The sequence below is a fragment of the Heterodontus francisci genome, chromosome 2, assembly GCF_036365525.1.
Source record: "Heterodontus francisci isolate sHetFra1 chromosome 2, sHetFra1.hap1, whole genome shotgun sequence".
In the NCBI taxonomy this organism is placed as follows: domain Eukaryota; kingdom Metazoa; phylum Chordata; class Chondrichthyes; order Heterodontiformes; family Heterodontidae; genus Heterodontus; species Heterodontus francisci.
In genome coordinates this window covers 52,018,733-52,029,803 of record NC_090372.1, presented here as the reverse complement: position 1 = coordinate 52,029,803, position 11,071 = coordinate 52,018,733, and positions in this window count along the sequence as shown.

Below are 11,071 nucleotides of genomic sequence, written 5' to 3'. Positions count from 1 at the left end.
TCCCACTGACTCCAGTTATACCTCTTTTGGACCAACTGGGAGGTCGTTAATAAAGAGGAACTAAGTACCCCTTCTGAAAGGGGCACCACTAACACACTGTAACAAAAAAACCAAAAACTTTGAAGGAAATTTAGCTAATTAGACTAAAGTGACATTACCGGGGTGATGATACACTGCAATCCCCTCCCCACGCTGCCCCGATGCCCACTGGTCACAAAAGGTGTGAAGCATACCAGCGGACACTGTGTGCTCCATCTCCAGGGACATCCGGGCACCGACGTAGCTGTGGAAGTGAGGCAGACAGTCAGGCTGAACGACCCCCTTGACCGCCTGCTGCTTGGACCAGTTGATGGCCTTACTCCAGTTATACCTCTTTTGAACAGCCAATCAAAATAAAGGGGACTAGATAACCTAATGAAGGGGCACCAGTATTATATGGTAACAAAAAACAAACTACTAATTAAATCAAACTTAAAATATCATTTTCAGTGGTGATGATGCAATCCAGTCCCTCTGGTCATGGAAGGCTTCAAACGTACTGGTGGACACTGTGTGCTCTCTCTCTAGGGACACTCCAGCAAGTACGTACCTGCGGAAGGTTGGCAGACAGTAGGCTGAACAACCCCAATGACCGCTCGCTGCCTGGACCTATTAATAGCATGTTGGCCAGGCCCAGAAGCAGTCCCACGAGGAGGTCCCCTGACTTGCCCACTTTCCTCCGCACCGAGTGGCCGAAGATCAGGAGTGGGGGACTGAAGTGCAACCAGAACTTGAGGAGCAGCCCCTCAGCTATTCGAACAGGGGCTGATTCCAGTTATAATTACCTGGCCCACTATTGCTAATTATATATAAAGTAGCAGTTACTAACTTCAATAATACCTTACAGTGTCCAGTCAATTGATCTTAATTGTGCTTTACACGAGCTGGTGGAAGAAAGAAAAGTTAGTTCCAGATTGTGCAATGCTTCCTTTCAATGCCCAAATGATTAAACCCAGAATTCATAGAATCATAGAAAGTTTACGGCACAGAAACAGGCCACTTGGCCCATCTTGTCTGTGCTGGCCGAAAAACGATCCACCCAGTCTAATCCCACCTTCCAGCATTTGGTCCGTAGCCCTGCAGATTACAGCACTTGAGGTGCATATCCAGACTCCTTTTGAATGAGTTAAGGATTTCTGCCTCAACTACCCTTTCAGGCAGTGAGTTCCAGACCCCCACCACCCTCTGGGTGAAAACATTTTCCTCATCTCCCCTCTAATATTTTTATAAATCACTTTAAATCTATGACCCCCTAGTCACTGACCTCTCTGCTAAGCTAAATAGGCCCTTCACCCCCACTCGATCCAGGCCCCTCAAAATGTTGTACATTTCAATCAGATCTCCCCTCAGCCTTCTCTGTTCAAAGGAGTACAACCCCAGCCTATCCAATCTTTCCTCATAGCTGCATTTTTTCAATCCCAGCAACATCCTTGTAAATCTTCTCTGTACAGTCTCTAGTGTAATTACATCCTTTCTCTGATGAGATGACCAGAACTGCACACAGTACTCAAGTTGTGGCCTAACCAATGATTTATACAGTTCCAGCATAACCTCCCTGCTCTTATATTTTATACCTCATTTAATAAAGGAAAGGATTCCATATTCCTGCTTAACCAGCTTCTCAGCCTGTCCTGCTACCTTCCGGGATCTGTGGACGTTCACTCCCAGGTCCCTCACTTCCTCTACACTTCTCAGCATTTTCCCATTAATCGTGTATTCCTTTGCCTTGTTTGACCTCCCAAATGCATCACCTCATACTTCTCCGGGTTGAATTCCATTTGCCACTTTTCTGCCCACCTGACCAGACCATCAATATCTTCCTGCAGCCTATAGTTATCTTCCTCGCTATCTAGAATTCTATGTGGGAGGAAATTGTTATTAGCTGGACAGTAAACTTTGCAAAATAACATTAATTGCAAGGCACCTGACAACTCCCTAGCCCTTCATTAAATAACCATCTACAGAGTTACTGTCAAATCTAGGGAATTTTATATGCACAAAAGTTTTGGCTTGCTTGAGCTATCAAATATTAATCAGTTGAATTTATGCTAACAATTTAAACATATAGACCCCTGACTGAATTATTGCCCTTTTCCTTGCTGAACCCTCAAAGAAGAAGCTAGACAAAGAAATTATGAACTAACATTTTTTTTATTCACATACTTCCAGGCAGATTTGCACTCAGATTTCTCGAGAAACTCCAAGCAGATTTGCAGTGGGTGTGGCTTAAGACAATTCTGGAATTTCCAGGCAGATTTAGAGTAAATGTGAATTAAAACTGGGAGCAGGTGACAAATGTAAAGGGTAAATTCTGCACTTTAACTTAATGTTACGAGGGAATTCCTGTGATATGTTTTTTAATCTTAATGTTTCTCAGGGAGCCTGGCTATCAAAGGATTTTCCTGACCACCTCCTTTATTTGCACTGAAGTGCCTTGACCTCCCTCCCATTCTGGTGCACTTCCTCCACATGTTTTGACCATCTTGTAAAGCTTGATTTTAGCCATTTTTGAGCTAGATTTTCATCCATTTTGCTTCCTTTCAAAGTTAGCTTAATAATTCATCAGAACCTTTATTCAATTTTCGGGGCTGAAATTTATGCAGCCTTGGGGATGGGAACAGAGGTGGGGAGGGAGCATGAAATCTGGATGGGAGACGTCAGACCAAAAGTCTCATTCTAATTAAGAAGTAATCATTCTTATTTTCGCATGGCAAAACTGAAATTGAAAAGAAATCTGTTGCGCCCTGAGGGTACATTTAGACTTCTTGTGTTTTCTACAGTTTTCTTTCAGATTTGTTAGCTTGTCTCAATTGGTTGCACTCTTCCCCTCTGACTTAGAAGCTTGTGGCTTCAAGCCTCACTCCAGGATTTGAGCACCTAATCTAAACTGACACTGAAGGATTACACTTGTTGGAGGTGCTGTCCAAACATTGCAAAGGAGAGGGAGGAATTTCTGAAATGTGTTCGCAAGAACTTTTTGACCAGTATGTTCTCCGTCCAACTAGGAAGGAAGCATTACTCGATCTGGTGCTGGGGAATGAGGTAAGCCAAATGGACCAAGTGTCTGTGGGAAAACGCTTGGGTAAGAGTGGTCATCGTATCATAAGGTTAGATTAGTAATGGAGAAGAGCAAGGAACAACCTAAAGTAGAACTTCTAAATTCGAAGAGAGCTAACTTCAATAGGATGAGAAGGGATCTGGCCAGGGTAAAATAGAACCGAAGCATGACAGAAGCAACTGTAACGGAACAATGAGTAATGTTTAAGGAGGAGATGTTTCCACTACAAGCCAGGTACATTGCAACAAGAGCGGAAGGTAAGGGAACAAAAGCCAGGGCCCCTTGGATGACAAGGGAGATAGAGAACATGATGAAACAAAAAAAAAATGTGTAATGCACCTCAGGCGAACTTTTCAAGTGAGAACCAGGCCAAATACAATAAATTGAGGGGGAAGTGAAGAGGAAAATAAGACTGGCAAAGAGAGAATCTGAGAATAGAGTGGCACTTAACATAAAAGGAAACCCAAAAATCTTCTACCGGCATGTAAATAGTTAAAGGAAGGGTGGGGCCTATTAGGGACAAAGAGGGTGAAAAATGCTTAAGGTGGAAGACAAGGCTAGAATATTTAATGATTACTTTGTATTGGTGTTTACTAAGGAAGATGATGGATGACAAAATATCGGTAGAAGCGGAGAGAATAAAGGTAATGGATGGGGTGAAAATTGATGAGCAGAATGTACAGGAAAGGCTGGCTATGCTTAGACTGGATTATTTGCCTCATCTGGATGGCTTGCATCCCAAGTTGCTAAAGGAAGTGGGAGTGGAGATCGCGGAAGGGCTTGCCATAATCTTCCAGTCTTCCCTAAATATGTGGGAGGTGCCAGAAGATTGGAGAGTGACAAAATGTGACACCCTTATTCAAGAAAGGATGTAAGGGCATTTCTAGTAACTATAGGCTGGTCAGTTTAACATCAGTGGTGGGTAAAGCTTTAAAAACACTTGGAGAGGTTTGAGTTAATTAAGGATAGCCAGCACTGATTTTTAAAAGGCAGATCATTCTACACTAATCTAATTGAATTTTTTGATGAAGTAACAGAGAAGGTTGATGAAGGGAATGCGGTGGATGTAGTCTATATGGATTTTAAGGAAGTGTTTGACCAAGTATTACGTAAAAGATTGGTTAACAAACTTGAGTCTCATGGAATAGGAGGGTCAGTGTCAGTTTGGATAAAAAAATTGGCTTCAGGAGACAAAATAAGGAGTCGTGGTAAATGGTTGTTTTTCAGACTGGATGGTGATAGGCAGGGGTGTTCTCAAAGGGTCAGTGCTGGTACCACTGCTTTTTATTATAGGATTTGGATACTGGAATACAGAGTAAAATTTTAAAAATTGCCAATGATACCAAACTTGGATGTTTGGAAACAGTGTGATGATACCAATTGACTGCAACAGGACATAGATAAGCTTGCAGAATGGACAGAAAAGTGGCAGTTGGAATTTAATAGAGAAGTGAGAGTTGATGCACTTTGGGAGAAGGTGTAGGGTTAGGCAACATAGACTTAATGGCAGGGACACAGGGACCTGGGGGTTCATGTGTATAGATCTTTAAGGGTGGCAGGGCATATTGAGAGAGTAGTTAGCAAAGCCTATGGGTTTTTGGGCTTCATAAATAAAGATATTGAGTACAAAAGCAGGGAAGTTATGCTGAACTTTTTACAAAACTCTGGTTAGACCACAGCTAGAATATTGTGTCCAGTTCTGGTCGCCACACTTTAGGAAGCATGATAGGGTCCTTGTAAGAGTGCAGAAGAGATTTACCAGAATGGTTCCAGATGTGAATTATAGGAGGTACAATCAGTAAGTTCATACCTTACACGGAAATTGGTGGTATCGTAAATAGTGAGGAGGAAAGCCTTAGATTATAAGACGATATAGATGGGCTGCTAAAATGGGCAGAGCAGTGGCAAATGGGATTTAATCCCGAGAAGTGTGAGGTGTTGCATTTTGGGAGGACTAACAAGGCAAGAAAATATACAATGGATGGTAGGACCCAAGGAAGTACAAAGGGTCAGAGGGACCTTGGTGTACTTGTCCATAGATCACTGAAGGCAGTAGCACAGGTAGATAAGGTGGTTAGGAAGGCATATGGGATACTTGCCTTTATTAGCTGAGGCATAAAATATAAGAGCACGGAGGTTGTGATGGAGCTGTATAAAATGCTAGTTAGGCCACAGCTAGAGTACTGTGTACAGTTCTGGTCGCCACACTATAGGAGGGATGTGATTGCACTGGAGAGGGTGCAGAGGAGATTCACCAGGATGTTGCCTGGGCTGGAGCATTTCAGCTATGAAGAGAGACTGAAAAGGCTAGGGTTGTTTTCCTTAGCGCCGAGAAGGCTGAAGGGATTATGATTGAGGCATACAAAATTATGAGGGGCATTGATAGGTTAGGTAAGAAGAACCTTTTTCCCTTAGCGGGTCAATAACCAGGGGGCATAGATTTAAGGTAAGGGGCAGGAGGTTTAGAGGGGACTTGATAAAAAATAGTTTCACTCAGAGGGTGGTTGGAATCTAGAATGCACTGCCTGAAGAGGTGGTAGAGGCAGGAACCCTCACAACATTTAAGAATTATTTAAATGAGCACTAGAAACGCCATAGCATACAAGGCTACAGGCCAAGTGCTGGAAAATGGGATCTGAATAGTTAGGTGCTTGATGGCCGGCACAGACATGATGGGCCGAAGGGCCTGTTTCTGTGCTGTATAATTCTATGACTCTTAAGTCCAATGCCGTGACGTCGCATCCCAATTTTATTGATGGCAGTAAACATGGAGGGTGGAGAAGACAGTGACATGGCGGGCAGGCAATTAAGAGGCCTATTGACAGTGATTTTATTCTCAGTTTTAAATTTTATCAATGGCATTCAGGAATCACAGGGCTTCAGAGTCTCGCCTGGTTGAGGGAGGCGACATGGAGGCAGGAAGTCATTGCTGGCTACAAAGGGAGGCCATCGGATAGGCAGCATCAACTCCCAGGAAGGGTAGAGTAGGGAGAGCATCGGGAATCGTCAGGAGTGGGGGCAAAGGTGCCAGCAATGCAGGGGTGCCATTAGTGGGGAAAAATGGAGAAGTGCTACCTCATCAGAGGTGACAAGTGGGGGGAGGGATGAGGATGGGGTGGCATTGGCAGTGAAGGCCTTGAACTTAGGGGGAGGGCAACTATCATGGGCCTCATTCATCCAGGCTTCAGGGATTTCATTGAGGAGGAAGTGCACCAGAATGGTAGGGAGGTCGAGGCACTGGCAGCAGCACCGCAACAACCTTTAAACCCACAGGAAGGTCAGCATTGCCCTCCAGATGGCGGAGAAGGAGCAAAGGGGAAAGTCATCAGCCTCCTCCACGCAGACGAAACTACCATCCAGAGAGGGTCTACTTGTTGAGGCGCAACTACCTACAGATGTCCCAGAGGCAGTGCCAACAAAGACTCTGCCTCTCCTCAGAGGATGTCACAGATCTATGCACTATAATGCAGGATGAGCTGTGCCCCAGGACATGTGATGGAAATCCAATGCCAGTAGCGCTGAAGGTCACCATGACCCCGAAATTCCACACCTCTGGATCATTCCGGGGATCCACTGGGGCCAGGTGTGGGATCTCACAGTCAATGGCCCATCGGTGCATTATGGAGGTCACCAATGCCCTTTTCAGGAGGACCGATGACTATGTGCGCTTCCGCACCGATCCTGACTCTCAAACTGAGACATCCATCAGATTTGGGGCCATTGCTGGGTTCCCCAGGTGCAGGGTGTCATCAACTGCACGCATGTGGCCATCAAGGCACCAGAGCACCAGGCGGTGGCCTTCATCAACAGGAAGGGCTTCCACTCTCTCAGTGTACAACTCGTCTGCGCCCACCATAAACAGATCTTGCAGGTCTGTGCACACTTCCTGGGAAGTGTCACAATGCCTACATTTTAAGGCAGACCCAGGTGCCAGAGCTTTGCTGGCCTCCCGTGCGCCTTCAGGGATGGATCCTTGGAGACAAGGGCTACCCATTCGGCATGGCTTCTGATACCTATGAGGAACCCATGCACAGATGCAGAGGAGAGGTACAACTCGTGCCACAGAACAGTGCGAGTGACCATAGAACAGGCCATTGGCCTGCTTAAGATGAGATTCAGATGCCTAGATCGGTCTGGTGGAACCCTTCAGTAAACCCCCGTGAGGGTCTCGCGTATCGTGGTGGTCTGCTGTGCACTGCACAACCTGTCACTACAGAGGGAGGAGGCATGGAACAATAAGGATATCGAGGAGCATGATACCTCCTCGGATGATGAGGATGCAGAGGAGGAAGGTGATCAATCATCAGCAGATAAAGGACCCCAGGGACAACAGAAAAGATGCCATAAGATATGTGCAAGGGAGTCTCGCGATGTCCTTATAAATTCACATTTCCTTTGATCCTTACGACCAGTTGTAGGTTGACCAATAAAGACTTACCTTTATGCAGCCCTGTTGTTGCCTTCCTTCCTTTAGAAAGCATTCACCCAGTGCCCAGGTGTGCAGCACTCAACTGGCAAGGCTCCTGACTTGACCCTTCACAGGATGGTCCCTCACCTCGGGCCCCTTGACAGAGGCTGTGTTGAAATGAAGCACCAAAGGCCTTAAATAAGAGGAAGGAGATCTTGTGCAATAGAAGCTTATCTTATTATCCCTGACAGCAAACGCTACCTTTCTATTTAAATTAAACATTCACTTGTTAATTCCATGTGCTTCTAGGCACTCTTATTTATTCTTCTGCATGCATCCCTACATGGTGCTCCCCCTGCAATGTCAGCTGAAGTGGAAGCAGGCTGCTGACCTTGATGCCCTTTGGATAGGAAAGACCTTGGTGGTCATCCTCTGGATGCTTTAGGTCTGGAGGGCCCCAGCATTCTGAGGGCCTCCTGCACAGAAGCAGCATTAACCATTGTCGTCAGGGATGAAGGAGAATTTGGCATCACTGGCAGAGGGGCTGAGGAACTGCTGCCCGCAACAGGAGCTCCCTTGGAGAAGCTCCCAGCTGCGGCGGGCAGCTGCTGCTCCTCCCTTGCAGGCATACTTGTGCCTCCCTGCTGACCTGAGAGAGTAGAGGACCTGGTAGTGACTCCAGGTCCCCTGTACCCCTCTCGCCTTGCCACTGCTGCCTTGAGCTCATGGCCGAGACAATGGTATACAGGGCCGCACGAATGTTCTTCAGACACTGAGTGCTCTGCTGGATGTGGGTCTCTAGGAGAGCTGCCAATCTCTCAATAGAGGAGGCCATCATGCACCAGTCAGTGCATAGATGGATTCCTCCATCGGCTGTGCTTGGGCATGCATTGTCTCTAGCATCTCTGCCAGATGTTGCCTGACCTCTTGCTGCAGCTGCAGCATTTCCCATAATGCTGCTGACACCAGAGACATGGGCCTGCCCTCCCACAGTCCTCCGACTATCAGAGGCCTGGGCTGTCACAGTGTCCGTTGGCTGCTCTTGCACGTCCGTGCTGTGTGCACCAAGATGTGTGCCTGAATCTAACCGCAAGTGCATACCCACCGATGTAAGAGTATCAACCACTGATGGAAGGTGTGGGAGTATGAGATGACAATGCCCCTCAGAGACTCTGTCCTCTCCTTCAGAGGCAGCAGTCTCTCTCACGGTCTCGGCGGCTTTTTTGTGATGTTCTGCATGACCTGCATGAGACAACAAAGCCATTGAAGGAGCAAGGGCCTCCCCTCCCAACATTGCAAACACCTCTATGTTGGAGATCCTTGTAGGTGCTGGATGCCTCATGAGCAGCATGGCTCCATTGCTGCTGATGCACCCTTGTGCCCCATGGTGACCTTATTCACTGCCTTGTGAAGATGCACCTATCTCTCCATCTGCAACGCAACATCCATCTGCGGCCATGCCAGCTCCATGGGCTCCTCCTCTATCGGCCTCAGGACGCGGAGAATTAGCAGTCCACCACTTGTCTTGGCTTGCTTTCTGCAATTTTTAGCTTAGTTTAGTTTAGAGATACAGCACTGAAACAGGCCCTTCGGCCCACCGAGTCTGTGCCGACCATCAACCACCCACTTACACTAACCCTACACTAATTCCATATTCCTACCACATCCCCACCTATCCCTGTATTTCCCTACCACCTACCTAGACTAGGGGCAATTTATAATGGCCAATTAACCTATCAACCTGCAAGTCTTTGGCATGGGGGAGGAAACCGGAGCACCCGGAGGAAACCCACGCAGACACAGGGAGAACTTGCAAACTCCACATAGGCAGTACCCAGAATTGAACCCGGGTCGCTGGAGCTGTGAGGCTGCGGTGCTAACCACTGCGCCACTGTGCTATCTTCTCCTGCAGACACATTGAAGAATGTTATTGGTCTCCCAGCAGGGACAATCCCAAGACATATGCTGGTGGTAATCCAGCTGTTACTGATGGGGGCACACAGATGCCACCTGTATACAAACCTTTTCCAGGGACTTTGTCAGGGTCTCCAATGACAAAGGCCACCTTTCAGCATCATTTCGCCATGCCTCAGGCAGCTTATCTTTATGCCTGCCCTTTTGCCCATGTTTCGGTGGGTATTCCCTCTCACCCAATGCCCCCTCCTCCTTTGACAAATGCAAGGCCCAAGAGGTCAAGCATTTATGAGGTACTCATTTTCCCTGCCTAGATGGGGTCATTGAGCCACTTGCAGCATTGGATCCAGGTCCATGAGGTGACCTCACGTCTGCTGACCTACTCTGCTATCTCCAGCCAGACTTGCTTGGTCAGGTGCCCAGCTCTCCTCCTCCCGTCCCGAGGGAAGAGTATCTCCTGCCTTTCCCTGGCAGCCCTTAGGAGAACCTGGAGGGAGTCATCACTAAAGTGTGGAGCCACTCAGGGTCTTCCTTCTGCCATCATTGTGCAGCCCCTCTCCCCTGAAGAAATCCTTGTAGTTGCAGATCATACATTGAATGCAGGGCTGGCAGCCCTTTGAATGTGGCACCAGCACCTGCCGAGGCATCAGGTGATGCTGACTTCTCCGCCTCCATGCCTGCCACCATCCACTTCATTGGACGGCCCCCACGCCTCATTCACCTTAATTGGTCGGCCGCTGCTTGATCGTGTGCGGCTGGCTTCTCATGGCCCCAATGGAAGTCGCACCTGCTTCCAGTCCTGACATCGGGACCTATGGCTTCTGAATAAAATTCAGCCTAAAGAATCATGCAGCGCAGAGGGAGGGCAATCAGCCCATCATGCCTGTGCTGATTCTTTGAAAGAGCAATCTGTCCTACACTCCCACCTGGCCACCCCCCTCCCGTCCCCCTGCACCTGCCCCCCCAACCCCACTGTGCTCGTTCACCATAGCCCTGCAAAACCTTCAATTTGCAGTAAAAAATATCCAATTTTGTTTTGAAAGTTACTATTGAATCTACCTCCACCACCCTTTCAGGCAATGCATTCCAGATCACAAAGCACTGCAGAAAAAACTATTTCTCCTCATCTTCCCCTGGTGTTTTGCAAGTCTGTATCTTCCGGTTACCAATCCTCCCAGAAAAAGTTTCTCTTTATTTATTCTATGAAAACTCCTCATAATTTTGAACACCTCTAGTCAATCTTCCCTTACCTTCACTGAATCTACATGCTCCATATATTACCCTATTATCAGTTCCACATGCAAAATATGAGCAGAAATGAGTAAATACAAAGTGACCATAATGCATTATAATCAGGCAAGTAATGTAGTCCTCATTGTTCTATACTTAGAGAACATACACTGAATAGTGAAGTCATTTCAGACGTGTAAGTAGAAACAGACTATTTGCGTAATCATATGTCACAAACACATGCTATGCCGAATGATGATTTTTTTTAATCCATTGGCTTGAAACTTGAATTAAATTTTTTTTAAAAGGGAAAAGGAACAGACCAAAAGGTGGCTGCCAGCAGCTAAAACGGCCACTGAAATTTGCATCGAAATGCCATACATTCCAATGCATCAAGAGGAAGTCGAATTGTCTGGCCAGTC